Source organism: Drosophila biarmipes, chromosome X (genome assembly GCF_025231255.1).
Source record: "Drosophila biarmipes strain raj3 chromosome X, RU_DBia_V1.1, whole genome shotgun sequence".
Lineage (NCBI taxonomy): Eukaryota > Metazoa > Arthropoda > Insecta > Diptera > Drosophilidae > Drosophila > Drosophila biarmipes.
Window position 1 is genome coordinate 18,831,794 of NC_066611.1, and position 20,721 is coordinate 18,852,514.

The window sequence follows — 20,721 nt, forward strand, 5'->3', positions numbered from 1 at the left end:
AAATGCGGCTAAAGGACATCATCATCTTTTGAGGCGGCATCGCCATCTATGGAGCTGCCCACGCTCGGCTGGCTTAGCCCCTCCAGAAACAGAAACAGAAACAGAAACCGACATCTCGAACCCAACATGGTCTAAGCATTTGCATTTTTCATCCACGCCACACAGCCCCTCGGTTGCTCAGTTGCTCAGTTGCTCAGTTGCTCAGTTTGTTTGTCAGACTCATTTGAATGCAGTTGCTATTTATGTTTTATGCTAAAGGGGCAGACGACCAAGCCGAAGATAACCAGCGACTGGATATAGAGTCCACTATAGGGTGTGCACTGGGAGAAAATATGGGAGAAAATAATAAAGGAAAATATATCATGACTACTAGTTAGTTTCTGAAGCTTACCATTATCCTCATGTTATACTTTTGTGAAGTTTTCACATAGATAATCGATTTAAAATTCAAAGTCTTAGTGCTTAACTTACTTAACCCCCTTTTCCATCTTAGTTAGGTACTATTTGTTCAGTGCACTCTCCGTTCTGGTCGCTTTTTCGCCTGTTAAGGCAGCGAGGCCAAAACGACTGAGACTTTGACTCTGATGCTGGCCAAAGCCAGAGCCAAAGTCAAGTCAAGTCAAGCTCCAAACTACAAACCACAGCCCACCGCCTCAGCCTTAACCCTTTGGCAGCCAGACGGGCTGCCTGTGACCCGCTGCCAAGTCGCACAGGCCCTGTCCATTTGTGGGTTAACCCAAGTGCTAACTGGGGCTGATGGCTATGTAAATATACGAAACCATCGAGGTGCATTCCTCCCCTCCGCACTCGCAGGCGCAGGTATGCTCGTGGTATATCTGTCGATCTTGGCCAGCACTCGACGGAAAGTGTCGAAAGGCCCCGAGAAGAAGTCGCTTATTGAGTGATCCGAATGGTTCCATAAATCAAGCAAAGGGTTTGGGATAAGGTAACGAAGGTGGGCAGTGGGAAGTATTAACATGATAGAGAAGGTGGAATCCAAGGGAGTGGGGGTAGCACTGGCAGTCCTGACTGGAGATCTCTCTGCCAAAGAATTTAAATAATTCGCTACATCGATTTTGCATCAGTTATAGATCAGACTTAAGATTCGCCAGGACTCAGGTGGTTTCATTCCATACCGTTCCGCTGGCTAAAATCTACCTAAAATACCTAAAATGTTGAATTACTTTGATTTTTTTACATTTTCTATGTTATCTATGTTGTGATTAAATTGAAATATTCCAACGTGGAATCCACCTGTTCCCTGGGAATGCATTCTATCTGGTTAAAATTGTTCGATCCCAAACCATATTTTGTGGTTTAAATCTATCTAAAATATCTACAATTTTGAATTACTTAGATTTTTCTTACATTTTCTTGGTTACCTTGGGATTATATCGAAATAATCCAACTTGCGCTCCATCGGTTCCCTGGGAACGCATTCTTTCCGCCATCCGTTCCATTCCGTTCCGGCTTTTGGCATTCCGTTCTGATTCCGTTCGCCAGGCGATTGCCGTTAGACGCCGCCAACAAGAAAATGGCCAAAAGCAATTTGAAAGCCAACGACAAAGAAATTTGTCTCAAATTTCTAACATGATTTCATGGCGACAAACGCTCCGATCCGATCCGCTCCGCTCCGTTCCAATCTGTTCCATTTCCACGCTGTGCTGACCAACTTGATCGTAATGATCGCGGTGATCACGGTGATGGCTACGTGCAACATCATTATTAGCGTCATCAGGCTGAAATAGAAAGAAGAAATTGCCGCAGATCTCGAAGAAGGCTTATCAAGAAGAGCGGGTCTTACAGGTCTTTAGCCAACTCACTCGCCACGAGAATTAGACATCTGTCTCCCTCGCGTTTTCAGCTCATAAAGAAAAGAGAAATGCTTGCTGGAATCGGATTTTCTTTTTTTATGATTTAGATTATAATATAACTTATAGAACTGGTTTTTTATAGCAATAATATAGGTACTATCAATTTGTGTTTGCTATTTAGCAAACTTTTCAAGCTCCTCCGATGCACAGCCAGATCTCCCTAATGAAGTTGGGGGAAATTCAAGAGTTGTTGAAGGAAAATCCAGGCAACATCCAGGCGACATGTGGCTGCCTCATTAAAGCAGCTGAAACTTGGGTTAATCAGGCAAATGCCGCGGTCCCCAGTCGCCAGTCAATCAGGAACATCAGCGACCACGGACACACTGAGAAATTGAGAATGTCTTCCCCGCTCGAGGAGGCTCGCCAGCGGAGAGATGGAGACAACGAGAAGACGAAGACAAACCGGTCAAAATTAACCTACTTAAGAGTGGAGGCCAGGCCAACTCGGATGACTTGGCTCTGGCCAGCTGCCGTCTTTTTTGGGCCTCCGCAGCCTTTCCTTCTTGGCTCTCGGCCCAAAACAAAAATTGCTAAAAGCAAAAAAAGGAAAAACAAATCTGCGGTACGTGCCATGTAAAATCAGATGAAGAGTGGCAGGAAGAAAGGCGGACTGGGGGAAATAACCAAAAGACCGAGTCGCAGAAGGAGTCGAAGCCGAAAACCAAGTCAAATGTCGCACGCGATGGAAAATCGCCCACAAATCCGCCCAGACTTTCAATCGCTTTATCGCCCGACAATCTGTTAACAATTTATGTGTACTTAACGATTTTCCCCACCAGGAAATGGGAAGCTTAGACTTCGCTAAGGATTGGAATAGCCTAGTTAGCACGGCAATGTTCTAAAAAATACCGCAACACTATTGTCGTGATTTAAGTGCTCGCCAAATTATAATTATAAATATTTTAAGTGAGCCGGGGGAAATACAGAAAAGCGTAAAAAATGCTAAGTACATGTTGCGTTCTCGCGGAGGAAATTCAAATGCGCCTCGAGTTTTTCCGTGAAAAGCAATTGCGGAATTTTCCTTGGGCCTCATTTCGAGGTTAACCGCAAAAAAGGAAAATTGAAAAAATTCCCCTAGTCGGGGAAAATGTGGCGATGAAAATTCAACCGCAATCAAAGTCAGCGGAAAACTTCATCAGCGGCGGAGTTTCTGTGGGGCGGAGGAGGACTCCAGCGGCGAATCCATTGGCTATCCCCGCAGCAACATGCAACATGCAGCATGCACCGCAGCAACATCGCGGCCACATCCGAGGGCGACTGCCCAGTGAGCCAGGTTAATTGATTATCGCTGGCGTCGCCGGCAATTTGGCCTCCCCTTGGCCGCCTTTTGTCCTGCTCTTGGCCTCCCTTCATCCTCCTTTTAGCCACCACTCCATCTGGCTCTCTTTATGTGCGAGTGACCGCAATGACAAGCGTCACGAGATCAAAGCATAAAAACCAAATTAGAAGCAACTGGCCATTGGCAACTCTGAATCCTCCGAGGGCACGAACTCGTGAGTCACGTGGCACTGAGAGAAATCAATAAGTCATAAGTCATGAGGCATCTTAAGCAAGGGAAGAATCTATCTGGACTATTTGGCATGTTTCGCGGATTGGAAAAATGGAAAATTTAGTTTAAAGAAGATAAAATACTTCTTCTCTTCTTATAGGTATATTGATATATACATTCTTTATTTTTTACTGATCAAAGTTCAGCGCCTTTTTTCCTTGTGTAGCGTAAGTGCAAAGCTCTATTTATGACCCCCAAAGAATACCCCTAAAACCCGGCGAGGAATCCATGTTGCTGCTGCTGCTGGTGCTGTGATGTTGCTGTTGTACTTGCCTAACAAGATTTGTGTGCCATTTTGCTGCCGCTTTTGGTAGCACCTTTTGGCCAAGGTCTGTTGGCCAGCCAGTTGGCCAGCTTTTCGTGTCTGATCTGGTCTGTGACAGCGGCAGCAGCAGCAGCAGCAGCAGCAACACCAAGAGCAACTGGCAACTAGCAACTCCTTGGCACAAGAAAGCCGCTTGGAAAATCAAGTGATTACTGTCTGGCATCACGAGTAATGAAACGTGACTCAAATCGCAGTTAAACACCCAAACCGAGCCGAACCGAACCGGCGGAGCCGGGAGATATGCAGCCACTATACAGGCATTGCCATATCTATGTATACCGAGCCATCACACACGCAAACGCCAAACGAACGAGGTAGAACAACAATTAGAACAAGCCAAAACAACCAAACGAACAACCGAACAACCGAACAACGAGCAACCAAAGATCGCACAAGCGATCCCCGAGGAGAACTCTGGTCTGGGGGCTCTGGACTCTGGATGCTGGATACTGGATGCTGGATGCGGGATGCGGGATACTGAAGGCTGGACTCTAGATTCTGGGGCCACATCCACATCATCAATGTCCCGGCCATGTCAGCCATTTGGGTAATGTCGTCGCTGCTCGAATTTAATGGCCAAAAAAATCAACAGCAGCTGGAAGCACAAGGCGAAAATAGAGGACCAAGAAAAAGACATCGTTTGTACAGCGCAGAGATCGAAACCCATGGGGAATTTCAGGAGATCTGGAGCAGAATGGCCTGCTGCAGAGTCCAGGGGAGGTCCTTGAAATATATATTCGCATAAACATCTGCAGATATTAAAATAATGGTCTGCTATTTATAGTTGGCAAAGGTATCTTGAGTGTAGCAATGATTTCAGATTTCACTGGGCTTACTAAGAGGCTTTTGAACAAGTTAACTTGAATGTATTTTAAGATTGTATTTTCAATTAGGTTTTTATTGATAACTGGTATTTAACCTTCACAATCCTACGATTAGAGTTCACAAATTACCTAAAATAGAATGCCTCAAAACTGAAATTCCAAAATCCATAACTTTGTTATTGGGATCCCGATTTCAAAGGTTGATATCTTTATGAATCTCTGAATGAGTTCTCTATTAATCTACATTCAAATATTTCTTTTTTAGAGTGGTCAAAATTTTATCCCTCTTTCATGTTCGATTTTTCCGTAATTCCAATGGATTTCATATGGGACCCCAAAACTGATCTTCCAAAATCCATAACTTTGTTATTTATATCCCGATTTCAAAGGTTGATATCTCTATGAATTTGTGGAGGCATTCTCTATTATTCAGCATTTAAATATTTCTTTTTTCGAGTGGTCAAAATTTTACCCCTCTTTCATGTTCGATTTTTCCGTAATTCCCATGGATTTCATATGGGACCCCAAAACTGATCTTCCAAAATCCATAACTTTGTTATTTATATCCCGATTTCAAAGGTTGATATCTCTATGAATTTGTGGAGGCATTCTCTATTATTCTGCATTTAAATATTCCTTTTTTAGAGTGGTCAAAATTTTAACCCTCTTTCATGTTCGATTTTTCCGTAATTCCCATGGATTTCATATGGAACCGCAAAATTGCACTTCCAAAATCCATAGCTTTGGTAATTGGATCCCAATTTTAAAGGCTGATACCTCTGCGAATTTCTAACTGAATTCTCTATTTAGTCTTTTATTTATAAACCTCAAACCCCTTTGAAATCCCTGCCTAAACCCACTCTTCATTTCCACATCTACCCCAAAGTTGAAGTGAGGTACAACACTGCATCAGAGGAGCTCTTCCCATTGCCATACAATTATCTTTATGTAATGTTCATGTTCTTAACTTGCTGAGCCTATCGCCGCCATTGCAATTATCTGAAGGACTCGGAGTGTAATTGAATTGATTAGAATGGATAGGAAGAACCTTCTAAGCGTCCAACCATCTGGCCATATCCATATCCGTTGTGTGTGACCATTAAATCTTGCCGGGATTTGCATACATGAGAAGGCCGAACAAAAGAAGATCCATCTGCGGGCGAATGCAAATCTTCGCTGCCCGAAGACGCCTCTTCTGCAGCGTCTCTTTTCTTCTCGGCAACCCTTTCTCCATTTGTGCTGCTCTGTTTACTCAAGCAAAGATGACACTGCAAACACGCCAGCCAGGCAGCCCGAGGAAAAAAGGCAGAAAAATGGCAATCTGCATCTTGAAGATACGACTTATAGGGGGGCAGAGGCGGAGATCTCTGGGAATGCGACACGACTTGGTGTTTGAAATATTTCACTTTTGGCTAGCGCCCTGCCCACAAAGAGGGGGAAAAGCCAAGGAAACTAAGAGAAGACAATGGACCTGGCCTTCTGGACACTTGGCCCATGCTTCTTTTCGCCTCTCCTCGGATAATACATGACATTAGACAAAGTCGGAGGCCTCAAAATGGAAAATTGCCATGCATAACATATTTTTCTTTTCTTTGCCTTGGCCCTGCACTTTTTTCTCTTCTCTCCTGGTTTTTTGTCTTCTTTTTGGTTTATTATAAAGACTTGCAAAGTGGCCAAAAGACTGGCCAGAGGGAGACCTTCCTGGACCGCAATTTATGCAGAGCGAACGCAATTCAGTTTCGGTTTTGCTCCTCTCCTATCTTCTCCCTGATTTAACAATCGAAAAAAGGTAGAAATAAAGGGTAAAAAATGGTAAAAAAAAAGGTATAAAATGTTATGGATGAGCTGCGACTTACCGTTAGAACTGTATAGATATAGACCTGGCGTGGCGAACTGCAGCAAACCACAAAAATTCGGTGTGATCTACGAGCCTCGATCGGCGGCTTTTGATTAGATCGCCAGATTGATGGGCTTTGTTTATAGAGACGAGTCTGCCAAGAGGCCGGGTCAAATGGGTTTATGAAGAGCAGGCGAAGACTGTGATTACCCAGAACCACAGAAAGCAATTTAAGCCGGTGGGAAACCGAAGTAAACCTAGTTGCAGGCTGATTAAAATATTTAAGCACTTGATTTATTAGGTTCTTAACGTCATGGCCTTCCAGTTTTTAGAGGCAACCCTAATAGGCATGATTTGTGTAAGGTACTTAACTTTCACTCATTTTCCCACTCGGCTTGGCTCTTCTATAAATATGATCTTCCCTCCGCCAACTAACTAACTTACATTTTCCTATCTTCTGCACTTTTATCTTTGTGTCACGGTCAAAAGACTCTTCTCCCGCTCCTTCTCCTCGAATACCCCCATGAGCAACCCAAATACCGGGTATACGCCTCTTGGGCCCTGGTAAAAAACGTGTCGTGTGTCATTCGCTAACGGTCTTTGGGCTGATGTGGGTTTTTTATTGGTATGCATCTAGTTTTTTCGTTTGATAGCCTTTTTATGGCCCTTTCGGCAACCCCATTAAAATCGAGCGGAATAAGTGCTTAGCACTTCTTTTGGCTCGTTTATCATATTGTTTTCTACTCTCTACTGTTTGCCCAAACAACCCACATACAAATTTGCTCATTATTATTTTCTGTTTGTACTTTCAGAAGAAGACGTCGAAGAGCCAGAAGAAATCGAAAGCAAATCAGGTAGGCGAAAATTTGTTTGGCTTCAGGAAATTTCCATTTCGTTTAGGGTTTTTGCTTTCGTTTGGCATTTTTTAATTAGTCTGATGGTTTCTATACTGTTTTCTGGACCGCCCCTTCCATTCTTCTTGTTTTACATTCTTCTTGATTGATTTATGATAGTCGGTTTTTGTCTTATTTTTTGGCGAGGCGTGAGGCGCGTTTGAACCATAAAACAAAGAAACACGAAAATAGAGATCCATGGGAAAATGCCAAAAAGGGGGAGGCGGTGGCGGAGTGGGTTGTTGTGAGGGGGCGGTCGAGGGGGAGGCCATTAGCAGCAACACGACTTCTGCTTCTGGCCCGCCCCCTTGGCCGCCCCCAAAGTTCTCGCTTTCACCGAATTCATTTCAGTTTATTTATTGAATTCTCTGCATGTCAGGCACGTTTTCACGAATCGAAACGAAACATGCATGTCGGTTAACTATGACTCACACATGCATACGATGCACAGAAAAAAATCAATGGGGCTTGGCTAAAAATCTGAAAAAATAAGGAGTATTAAATAGTAATAACTCTCCAAGAGTCTGAAAAATACCTACTCTTTCTATCTTAAAAATAGTATTTTTTTTAAATGGAAATATGTTTGCACTCAGATCGTTTTGAAATCAATTTTTTTTTTAATACTAATATAATACTTAAAAAATGTCATTAAAAATAGTTCAAAAAAGGTTGTAACTTAAACTGTTTTGACTTTTGTCTTTTCCAAAGGTGGACTCCAAGTCAAGAATATCGACCAAAGTGATAAATAAAATGGGCGGAGGGCGACTGTCATTGTCCATTGGCTCCATGACTTCCCTTTTTCTGCCAATTTTGCTGCTGCCTATTGCCAATTGTTGGTGTTGTACCCGGCCATATCCATTTGGCATATGTTATGACAACAACAATAATGGTTAGGCGTACAATGGCATCGATTTCGTTTTTAGTGGGTAAAACAATGGGGAGAGGCAGCAATCGTATACTGGGGTGTAACAGAAGAATCCAACAAATAATATATTTCCTTGGGTTTTTAGAATATTCTATAACATAAAATATTTGTATAACATTCCGTTCAGTTTTTTCAAATTCGTATAAAAAATAATATTAATTCCTGAGCTAAAACTGAATTAGGACCACTGTGCCCACGAACTCACAGCTCTTGGAGATCGCAGTCACATGTCGGCGCGCCACGATCTCGGCTGCTCCTCCTCCTCCCACTTCCCATCGCCTCCGACGCCACTCCACCTCTGGCCGTGTCCAACGCCACACCAAGCCCGAATGCAAGCCCAAGTCCAAGTCCAAGTCGGCAGAGCCTGAGTGGCATGTGAATGAGGTGGTTTCTCGGCTGGAAATTTGGTACACAGGTCTTCTGTGGGCCAGATTGTCTTAGGTCGTGCCAAACAGCGATGCGCATAATAAACTCTGCTCCTCGCCCGCCGTCCGAGGGAAATGAAAATGAAAAGTTCTCAAGCGACAAATGTGGGGGAAAAAAGTTGAAACCTTTTGACAAGGCACGTAGCGGGGGAAAAGCGGTGGAAAGGGGGCCATCCCAGTTGGCACTGCACCGTGCATAATGAGCATTTGGGTTAGGTCGCTCCACATTCGAGTGACAAACCGAAAAAAGTGAACGAAAATGCAAAAGACAAGAAGCCGGAAAGCTGGAAAATTTAGCTGGCAATTAGCACGAAAACGAAGTCCAAATAGTTGAGGTGAAAATGTTTGAAACTGGAGCAGCAAAAGTTAAGTGCTTAGGAAATCGATGACAGAATCTGATCGATCGGCAGTTGATTGGCGAAAGAGAAAATGTGAAGCGATAAGAGCATTTCCTGTTAATTGAATAAATGTCGTTATTTAGTGTCGATTTAAAAAGTTTTGAAAGAAACCCAATACAAATTTTAGCAGCGATAACTTGCCTATCGAAATAATCGTTATTGCTTGGTTTGGCTAAGCGTTTCCTAAAAGCTAAGCAAAACTCATAAGGTGACTTTAAGTTCCCAAATTCTCCTATAGCGAATAAGTGCTATTCGAGTAGCCAAGTGCAACAGCAAACGCTAAAATAAAATAAAAATCGATAAAAGCTCGTTAAATCGGCCGATTAATGAGACCATCTCAGGCGTAAGCATCATCTTATAAACTAACCGCAAGGCAGGAGAAATTACAGGTAATAAACATGGCGAACTGGGAATGAAAGGTAGCAAATGAAACTGCAGATTTATGGTTTACACATTAAACGAGTCCCGGTAACACATCCAGTTTTCTAAGCGAGCCTCTCTTCAATTGGTGTCTGCGAACAGCTTTGTGGCACCTATAACCGATTAATGCCTGGCATAAATACGCGAGATTCCATTCTCATCGTTATGATTACCAGCGGCATAAAAAGCGAGTCGAGAAGGAAACCGAGCCGAGAAACCGCACAAACTCATTTTCCCAATTGAGAAGCCGAAGAAGAAGTGACAATCGAGCCGTGCAGAGAGAGAAAAAACAAGGTCATTGCTTAGCAAATGAACACCGATTGAAAGCCATCGGAAATGAAGGTGACTTCTTGTGATTTCTGCCGCAGAAGTTTAAAATAAAATATCTACCACATTAAGATGTGTCCCGAAAGCATGTTCTGTGCAGAGAAAAGGCACAGGAAAGAGCGAAGGAGAGGTGGCTTGGGAACTGGTTTGATTCAGCCGACTTCCCAAACACCTCGGCCCCAGCCTCAAGTGGGAAAAGGAACCGGGGGAGCAAGTGTCCAAGCTCGGTGGACCCAAGTGGACCCAGCCAAATGGAATATCCGCCTGACCCACATCCAATTGCGGCATTTGAACGGATTTGCATGCCCCAGTCCGAGAGATTGCAGCTGAAGTGCAGGCCCAAACGGCGAATCTTTGACATGGCTCCCAAAACCCAAGCCGAAACAGCCACTGGCGACGTGTCTGTATGTACCATTAGGTATGTGTGTTGGCCAGAACTTGGCCTACTTCCATGTGACCGCTTTCCCGACTCGGGCTCCCACTGCTCGATCCCAGCACTTCAGCCTCTCCAACTTCTCCTACTGCAATTGAGTGTGATTTGGCGGAAGAACCTGGTCGATGGCAGTGGGGAGGATGGCGGGCGCTACTCACACAACGCACTTTCCCAATCCGAACAGCACAGCCAGGCCATTCGACACCTGAGCGGAAAGTGGAAGAGTTTCACCCAGGCAAAAAATGATCGCCGATTGTTTGATCGATCCCATGGGACAGCCGTTGGATGGCATTAGGCAATGGCGGAGACGTCCTCTCCAGATAATCGCCGATTAATTCGATAGGTCTAGGTATTCCGGCAGTAATCTTGTTGAGTGTCTCTTTCAAAGAGAGTCGGGCTTTTGCAATAATACATGACAAGATATAAAGACAGAAAGTAGTGGTTAATCCCACTTATCGAAAGGAAAGTTTACAATTCCTAGAAATGCCGACTACCGCTGTTATCGATAAGAGATAACTTCCGATTACAGTAAATACCCTCAGAAAAGTTCGACCAAGCGCGAGTCATGTACTCTTCGCTTAGATTCTGTATGCCGGATAACAATGAAAGTGGCGAGGAAAGAGAAAGATTGCGGCAAAGATAGAGTCGTCAAAGGAAAGGTCAATTGCAGGGGAAACGGCGTAGGGCAGGCATCGTCATTAGCACTCATCGCATGGCCGAAGGAAAACATGGCCAAAGCAAATCCGATGGGCCACGCACCAGAAGAAAGGAGTGGGCGGAACTGGGAGGTGGTGCCAGCTTGTCTTCGTTGGGCCTTTAGTCTTTTTCAGTCTTCTAGGCGTATAACTAGCCGCAACTAAATCGACAAAATCGGCTAATGCGACAGACGTGGGGTCCAGTGGAGTGTAATGGGCCCAAGTTGCCATTGTTGGCATTCCAATGCGTTTTTCCGCCGCAATGTTGCTGAGGTTGCAGCCTGCAATTGTGCGTCATTAACATGCAACCAAACGAGAGAGATGGGATAAGGCTGCACAGGGAAAAATACATGTTGCCTTACAGAAAAATTAGCCAAGTTCGTTGCCGAAGTCTTTTGTTTTTTATTCCTCAATTTGGCCTTAAGCCACAAGAAAATCTTATAAAATAATCGTAGAAATAATAGAAAGACATTTGTTTTATTTAATTTTTTTTTAAGAATGAAGCAAAGCTGGTATACTATTTTTTTCCGTGCAGCAAGACTGCAGGAGAAGTGAATTGAGCAAACAGCATTATCGTTTGATCATCTCCAGTGGGTTGAGGGCTGGCTAATGACAGTGCCTGGCCACGCCTCCCGCCCCTGCCTCTGCCCCGCCCCCTGCCGAGCCCGCCTCCTCCCCATCCTAGTCCCGACGAGAGCCTTTGATCATCTCTCCTAAGTACGTGCGTTGTGTTCTTTCACTCGTATTCCGTACTGGCTCACTCCACTGTTGTGTGGGTTCAGCGCGGAGGGTTGCGACCTTTTGGCCATCTGGCAGCTTGAAATTTTGAGCATTCAAATTGTGGATAGTACGAGCTCAAGTACCAGCCGCCGCCCGTTTCTCTATCGCTCATTCAACCGACAGTTAACCAGGTCAACTAACGGCGAACGTCCGCAAGCTGTTAAAGCCAACTTAAACAAATAGCACTTCCCCCTCCGATCTGCTGCCTGCTGTCTGCTGTCCCCCGTCTCCTGCACTCTGTATTCCATATTCTGTGGTCCGTAGTCTGTATTCAGTAAGCCCGCATCTTCTCGTTTGGCTTGTTTATCTGGCGAATGCCGCTTCCTCCTCGACTTCGGCTGCGACTTCTTCTCACCTGCTACGCACAAATTTGCATTCGACTTTCTTTCGATTTCGATTTGCTGGCATTTCATTTGAGAGCGGGCATCTAAGTGGTCCAATAATGGCCCATAATTGCTGGAAAAATGTTGGTAATTTGGCCTAATCGCCTCGAACAGTTAGCAGCGGAACGGAACGGAACGGCATGGAACGGAACGGTACTCTTGGCCGTCTGCTAATCCGCAAGTTCGTTGCCTAAGTCTTTTGTTTTCGCCACTCAATTTGCCCCAAGTCAAGATCTTTGTGGCCAGCCAGAGCTAAGAAAATTATTGCCAATAAAAGGAGTTTACTTTTCAATGGAAGACCATTGTTTAAAGAAAATATTGACGAACAAATATTTAAATTGAACGGGTTTTTGAACGGTTTATGGCCAATTAGAAACCTTTTCTTCTAAACGAACTTAAAAGAAGCTGCTTGCTAATATTTAATCGATTTTTTATTAGCCTTTTTAGAAAATATGTAGATAATAATTATTAAAAATAAATGGAAAAGTTTACATTTAAAGGGAATTATTTACCAGCTAAGGTTTTTTCCCAGTGGACTCTAGTGGGAAATAGAAATCAAAGCAGAGATAGAAACACACACATTAGAGTCACTTGATCAGGTGGACGTCACTTGCCGACTCCCCCAAGAGCCCCTCTCCCCACGGCCGGCTTTAATTAAATGTTGTTCTTAAAATTGCACAAACTACAAAATGAGCCACAATGGGCCACTTAGGCGGACTTAAGTTCGTGGCCAGCAAGGGGCGACTGCGGCCAGTTGGCTTACATTTGCTTATCGGTCCCGGGCCTTGGCCGCTGCACATGTTGCAGCAAATTGGTCATCTTCATCTGCTGCCATTTGCCATTCCACTGGCTTCTGTGGTCGAGTTAAGCCCGAGTGCACAGGGAGAAAATACCTAATAATTACTGATAAAATATTCAAGGAAATTATATATTCGTCAAAGAAGTAGCTAATAACTAAACTAGCTGGTTAAGAAGTATCTTATTAAACTTCATGTTTACTTCAAGATTTTTGTTCTCAGAATGCCAGGCATTTCTCGCAGTGCAAGCCACCCCTTCCCATGTGTTCAGCCCGACTTGCAGCCTGGCGCATTCAATTATTTCCATGTCCTGATTGTCTTGTCGTGCGACGGCGCGAGTTTTGCATTTAAAAATAGGCCGCAGTGGTCAGTACGAGCAGAGCCTCTTGTTTTCCTCTTTAAATTGCAAATATTTTTAATGAGGGCTACCGCGCCAGCTAGCCAGCTAGCCACTGGCCAGCCATCCTACAGCCAGTCGATTGTGATTCCGAGGATGTGGATGTCTAGCGCCGGGTCCACACCCAAATGGGTTATCCATATGCAGATGCGGCAGTTGTTTTGTCGGCCAAGTGTCGGCCGCGTTGTAATGAGCCGTGTTCCTCCAGCCAGTGGCCAAGATAGATGGCTAAAAATACATGCATCCCAGATAGCCCCTGGAAAACTGGGCAGCTCGGGGAACGCAGAATGCGGAACGCAGGGCGGAGGACCGAGTGTAGCGAACAGAGATGTCAACCACAAAGTGATGCCGATGCGATCCGCTGGACAATCTCGATTATGATGCCGCCTGACAGTTGCCTATCTCCCTTTCGACTCGTTGATCGATGAGCAATGGCTCTGGCAATCCGGAGGCGGATCAGTGGGAAGCATCGGGAGGATTCCTGGCGGTGGGAATGTGGAGCGTCCCCGGGGAGACGCTGGCCTAGAATAAATGTGTGTTCGGCCAGGAGTGATAGTTGGTTAGCAACAAACCTGATCTTCAGCAGAGCCCATTAGATTCCAGGAACCACTTTCTTTGATCTCCGAATCTCTGAGCGATGGCAAGGAAGTCGCCTCTCCAAGATCACCTCTCATTCAGCCGAACTTGAGACTCTCCGGATCGCAGCTCTGACTGGCATTCCAGCCCTCGCTGGTGGTGATCCTCGTCGGAGCAGTGGATGATGACTGCGGCGGTTTCGCTGGCTTTTTGCCGCCGTTCGCCGGGCATTCCAGCGCTGATTTCCCTGACCATGCCCACATTTTAGGGCCCACAATTGCAATTAAATGCTGAAACTTTGAAGCCTGCACTTGCAGTTCGTAGCTCACAGCTCGGTGCCCCCTTTGCCCCGTGTCATCATCATCATCTCTCCTCTTGGCGTGGCAGAACTGGAGGTTGCTGCTCATAATTGCCATAAATCATGCAACGTTCTTTTGCCCGCCACTTGAAACTTGATGTTGAAGTTGCAGTCTCCAGCTCCAGTCTTCGTTCTTTGGTCTTCTGTCTGCCAACAGAGAGAGCGTTTCTCTGGTTTCTGCGGCTCCGACACATTCCGCGGCCTCAAATGCGCCTCTAATGACTCCTGTTCTTTGTTGCCAGCCCCAATCCTCCACTCATCCTCATCCTCATCCTCATCCTCATCCTCATGCTCATCCTCAACCTCAACCTCATCGGCGGCTTCAGTCTCTCATGGCCACAGCCACAGCCATCTTCCCATCTTCATCTTTCAGTGCAGCTCTTTGGCTCTTTGGCTCTTTGGCTAATGGCTTTTGTTGGCCAACTTCCGCGAAAGAGCCGAGAACGAAGTGCCCGCCATCCCATCCTGATTCCAAGAACGAAAAGCCTCTTTGCCCTGCACTTGCTGCACTGTGCGAAAAAGTGATTGAAAACTACATCAACAGCTGCTTGAGAGGGGCAAAATCGTTTGCTATCAAAAGTAACGACCCAGAAGCGTTCTTGTAGAAAGTTTCTACTGTGGAATGGTTTCCAAAGATATTGTGCAATGGCATGGCTCATGATAATTTATATAATATTATAACAATGTGCTTTGTAATTGACACAGTTCGTTTCTTTCGGTGCTTCTCGGGCCAACTGACAATGAGCGATTGATGAGACAACTGCCAAAAAGAGTGGGGCCAAATACGGGTACCCATGGGACCCCCCTGGAACCCCCTGGTATAGCCCGTAGAATCCCCCTTATCGATGGGCATCTGGAGCGAGGAAAAGAAGCACAGCATTCAAAACATTTATGCCGTGGCGAAGAATTTATGAAATGTTTGGGTTTCTTTTTCGTTTTCTGCTGAATGTTGCACGTTCCATCGGCTGACCAGGAGGCTTGGAGCCACACCCGTTTGCTGTCCCGCCCATGGATTGCCCCCCGAAGCCCCCCCTCCGACCCGCCGTGCCTGGGCTGCCGTGTGGCATATCTGGTTGCCTGCATCGTCGATGGGGCAGCACTTTCAAATAACTCCCCACATGTTGCTATGTGTGCGCGGCAACAACCTTGAGGCAGCTCCTCCAGAAGAGGATATCGTTTCTGCCAACTTGTTATGCAATAAATTTCCGGTTCTAGCCAAAACCAAAAAAAACGGGCAACAACGGGCAGCAGCCAAAGAAAAACAAAGAGCCAAACAGCTGCAACCATTTTTCACATGCCCCGAGAACATTGTCCGCGAGAATTCCCCCCTTTTTTCGTGGTTTTTGGGGAGCGGCACCTTTCTCTTAGCCTGGTTCTTGCGGACCAAGTTGGGTTTGTGGGCTATAGCTATGCCCTTGCAGTGGGCAACATCAGTTTTGGCACCCTTTTAAAGAGAAGATCTGGGAATTCTAGGAAGAATTCGCGCAATATTTCTAACGAATATGGCTTTCTGATGACCAACTATATCATTCCTCCAATGGAACTCCATTTTTAGTGACCAGCTGCTCACTTTTCATCTTTTTTTGATTACTTTTTGCTCCCATCTCATATGGGTGATCAAACTTAGAGGCTCCCCGCCCTGCTTTGCCCCCGGATTCCTATCACTAAGTGGGTGTCAACTCGATTAGATTGCTAACGGTTCCTAATAGCACCTGTGCGGTCTCATACGTGGCGCCTTGCCACGATTCCTGGTCGAGGATGATGGCCTGGTCCAAATTAGAAAACGTATGGAACGTATTTGCAGCCAACACTTTGATCTGGCGTCCCATTTAATTTCGCCACTCAAGTGCCCATCTCTTCATCTCTCCATCTGGCCTTTTCTTTTTTTTAATTATAACTTTTAATATTTTCGCTTAGAAGTTGGCTTAAGTGCACGTTTGACCACCTGAGGATGGGAATGAGAACGACAGCCTGAGAAAAGTGGGAATTCCGAGTGGGAAAAGCCAGCTGGCCGAGGAAAAGCTGGCCAGCGCTTCCATTGTTCGATAGCAATTATTGCTGCTTCGCACTTCTATTACAAAAGCCCCAGTCTGTGGTGGCCACCACACATACTTGGGGGGAAAAGGGGAGTTGCAGCACGCACGGTGCATGGCAGGTGCTTCAACTCTGCTCGGCTGCACGTTTCGCAGTGCGCATCTTTAGGCCGGCGATGATTGAAAATTACATAATTGCAAAATGCAGCGAGAGAGGTGCCAGCAAACGTGGAAGGAGCCGGGGACAGGGGGCCTTTGCCACCAACTAAGTGATTGAGTGTGTTCTGTCTCCCTCGTTTTGAACTGCACAGAGAGAAAAGTCGCTGTGATGGGGTGATCACTTAGGTTTGAGGTGGGGCTCTGCAGCTCGAACTCTAAACCTCTATAGGTCATGGAACAACTTTTTCTAGATTATTAAACATTATGTTGAACCGCATACCAATACTTAATTTGATAGAAATGCATCCTATAAATCGGCTTAAATTGAGAAGGATGTATGTGGTTATACAACAATTTTTATATTTTTAGAATATATAATAATAATCCACTATGATAATGATCAGCTTTCATAGACTATTTTAGTCGCTAATATAGAACTTCTCGCTATGGCATTTCAAAAATGGCCCTGAGCCCACATTAATATGACTTTTTCGATATTTCTGCTATTTATTTCTCCTATTTGAACTGCGTTTCTTGCAGTGCAACCATCACACTCGCGTGTTGTGACAACAACAGCAACAAATTGCATTAAATGAAAAGGTTTCTCCTGGGCGAATGTGTGTATATGTGCTGTTTCCCATTTCCTTTTGCGCCAATTGATCGAGTGGACAGGCAAACACCGAAAGACAGGGCCAGAGGACAGCGGACAGACGGACCGACATCCGTTCGCACTCATAACGAGGAAGGAACGCTGAAGAGGAGTTATGGGCTCTGCAAGGTACAGGGTTGCCTAGATTTTCGTATCTTAAATGTCGAAATATGGTTTAAAACTTACAATCGCTGGAATAAGATCCCTTTAAAGTTAAACCATATATCATGGCTTGGTGGGTCTCAGCAGAACCCCCTTGAAGCCTCATAACTCCTTCGGCGGCGAGTGCTTGCACTTCCAAGTTGGCACTTTGCCATTGACAGTGACTGTGACTGAGAACCAGAAATCGTGTGCACTCCAGAGGTTACTTCAGTGCCAGGCTCGTGTGCAAAGTGAATGCTCGGGGATGCCGGCCAGCCCCCTCTGCGATCTCGTGTGATATGAAAAGTTCCCTGATTGACAGGCAAATCGCCTTGGATTTGGCATGACCAATTATTTGGCATTTACTGTTTCCTGCTCATCCCCGTTTAATTGGTTATGCCGTGACTGTGACTGTCGCCGTGACTGCAGAGCTGACTGGGAGCCCTTCTTCGGGCTGCAGAAGAAATGGAAATCTTCCCCTACAACGGCCAGGCCACTTTCACTGGTCACTGTCATTAGTGCCTTTGACCTTTCATCATCCCCTTCACTCTCTAATGATGTGATCACCGTTTTCCTTGGCCTCCCTTCGTTACTCACATGGCTTCTATCTGCTTATGATGCAATTGCCGTTCTCCGGCTCTCCTCCTCGGCGTAATTAGAGGTCCCGGACGAGAATGGGAATGGGAATGGGAATGGGTGGAAGACGGCAGAAGTAAGCGTGCCTAATGATAACCTTTTGAAGACCCCTCTTCGGGGCCTCGGCTCCACGATTCGTTTCGATTCCGTTTCGTTCCCGTCCCCCCGCGCTCCCCGTCGCAACTGCAAATTTTCTTGATTACCGGGTAGCCAACTTAAACCCAAGTACGCGCCACTGGCCACAAGAATTGACCAAAGTGAGGAGAAGAAAGAAGGAAGAACACAGAGAGGGGCCGGGGGGCGTGCCAGCACTGACCATTGACCATTTGAGATGGCCACCAGCTGATGGGGAGCGCTGCAGTCCATCGATCTCCGATTCGCGGCCATGTAATTACCATTCGCAGCGCAAAGCAGAGACCAAGAGCACAAACAGTTGGCACTGCGGGGTGGTGACCTTCATGAACCTTGGGGATTCCATAATTGCAGTAGGCAAATGCCAGAAATGATGGGACCCGCAAATTAGAAGTGGTCAAGGACGCGGAACGCGGCCAAAAATAAACCCAACACCGGCTATAAATAACGCGATTCGTGAGCTGGCAATTGCGATTCTTCTGCAGAAGAGCCCCCCCCGGAGGCACCCAGCCGGAGGCAGCACATCCGCAGCAGTGACGTCAACAGCCGGAGATGTCCAGGGCGAATCTGGGGGCCAGGCCTATCTGGGCCCTCAGATCTCCGCAATCTGGCTGGGCCCCTTGTAATTGGCTTCTGTTGGGCCCAGAGCTCCCCTCGCCTCGCTTCAAATGCATTTCATTTGCTCAAGGTCTGGCTCCAGACTCTCCAAAGAGAAGATAACATCTCGGAACCCCTGGAATATATGTTACAGGGGAATTCCAGCGAATTAAGCCGTTCCCCGGTTATTAAGCCGTCCCAGTGATAAGAGCTCTCGGCTCATTTTAGTTCCTATTTCGTTCGGGGATAATTAACAATCAGCACCGCAGTTCAAGGTATTTGCTGCGACTTGTGTCGCATTGCCTGCTCTGACTCTTGGACATTGATCCCGCCCCATCTCCTTCTGCTTTTCTCCGTCCTGGGCCATGCAAAACGAGAGCAATCGCAGAAGTTGCTGCTGCTGCTGCTGCTGCTGCTGCCGAAGATGCAACACAAGTTGCAGCTGGGGCAACGACAATTTTAGCTTGGCTCCCGTTGAGTTGCTGCTGGCGATGCTGCGGGCTGCTGCTGTTGCTGTTGCTGCTGCTGCTGCTGCTCTTGTTGCAGTTGCTCTTGTCGCTGTCGCAGTGCTTGCCGTTGTTGCTGTCGTGCGCTTCGAGGGGGATCGCCAGTTGCAGCAGCAACATCAGCGGGCATTCCTCGCTGTCTTTGCCAACTATTTCATACAGCATACAGAACATTTGTTGTCGCTGTTCAATGTTGTTGCTGCTGCTGCAGAGGCTGCAGATGTTGCTGATGTCGCTGTCGATGTTGCTGATGTTGCCCTGCAATCGGACACGCCGGCAACGGGCAACATTTGGCACTGGCCCGCGGAGAATTCGATGCCGCGGCCATATCGTTTGCCATTTCCCACTCCTAGTTCTCAGTGCACCGCGAGAAAAACCCCCAGTTAAAATGTACAATTTCCATAGGTCTGTGGGGAGCCCAAAAGTTCTCCTGCTCGTGCGCTGTGTGGCAGCGATTCTCGGTTTTCATTTGGCCATTTGCAGCTCGTGTTGGGCTGGTTTAATATCGCTGGTAATGGCCGCGTTCCGAGGTCTGTGATTATGGAGGGCGGTTCGGCGGGGGCAATGGAAATGGAAGTGCATGAAATAATTGCATTGGCAGTGCCCGACTCCGACTCCAACTCCAGCTCCAGCTCCAGCGCCCAGCTCCATCTGCAAGTCCAACGTCCGTTTCTGTCGTTTCTGGACAATTTTCGCAAAACAAATTGAATTGAATATGTAAATATAATTGCCTCGGGGGCTACGGCGATCTGCCCTCCACCTCCTTCTGCGAGTCCCACCGCCCTCCCCTTGTGGGGGGCGTTTAAAAACCCATAAATTTCGACTTAAATGCCGCTCTATAAGTCAGTGCGGGCGGTGGAAGAAGAGGCACTACTAGCGCAGCACTGCCAAAAGGGAGTTTAGAAGCCCAAGGAGAGGGGCTTTGGCCAACAGCTGGCTAACATATATGGCACTAGCTTCCGCAAGACTTTGCCCATTTGTAGATGGCACTGCGAAATGAATAAATGAATGCAAATGCATGCGGTTAAATAATCCATGACTCGGGATGAATGAATGAATCAAATGGAGCCAGCCCCTCGGGCCGTCGAGTGAATGTATGCCGAATAATTAACCGAATTGGTGTGCCATTAGATGAATAACTCAGCCTGGGAAGGGACTAACCCATTTTGCTGGTATAACTAGGAACCATAAATGACCAATTTATGATAAAGGCACTCTATGCATTACTTATCTTAACGACCATTACCCATTTACTACTCATTACTGATTGAATGGATTATCTTAAATATCAATAAACCATTTACTCGACAAGGTACTCAATAATACTCATACCCCACTCATGAACAAGTAACATTGTCCATTAGTTACTCATTACTGATTGAATGAATTACCCAAAATATCAATAACCCATTCACTCCACAAACAAAGTATTCAAACTCATTTCCCACTTGTGAGTATTAGTTACTCATTTCTGATAAAATGAATTACCCAGAATGTCAATAAACCATTCACTCCACATGTTACCCATTAGTTACTCATTACTAAATTAATGAATTACCCAAAATATCAATAACCCATTCACTCCACAAATAATGTAGTCATACTCATTTTCCACTTGTGAATATGTAACATTACCCATTTCACTCATTTGT

General features: G+C 45.9%; 1 protein-coding gene across 2 annotated transcripts in view; it reads left to right on the forward strand.

The window, feature by feature from the left end:
• The window catches only part of LOC108023716 (uncharacterized), a 37,948-nt gene that overhangs the window by 12,576 nt on the left and 4,651 nt on the right, over window positions 1-20,721 (forward strand). The window contains exon 3 of one of the 2 annotated variants that reach the window (XM_044093176.2): window positions 7,222-7,263. The exons of the other annotated variant lie outside the window; for it this stretch is intronic. The gene's annotated coding sequence lies outside the window, so the exon portion shown is untranslated. The remainder of the gene's footprint in view (window positions 1-7,221; window positions 7,264-20,721) is intronic. 2 annotated transcript variants of the gene reach the window in all.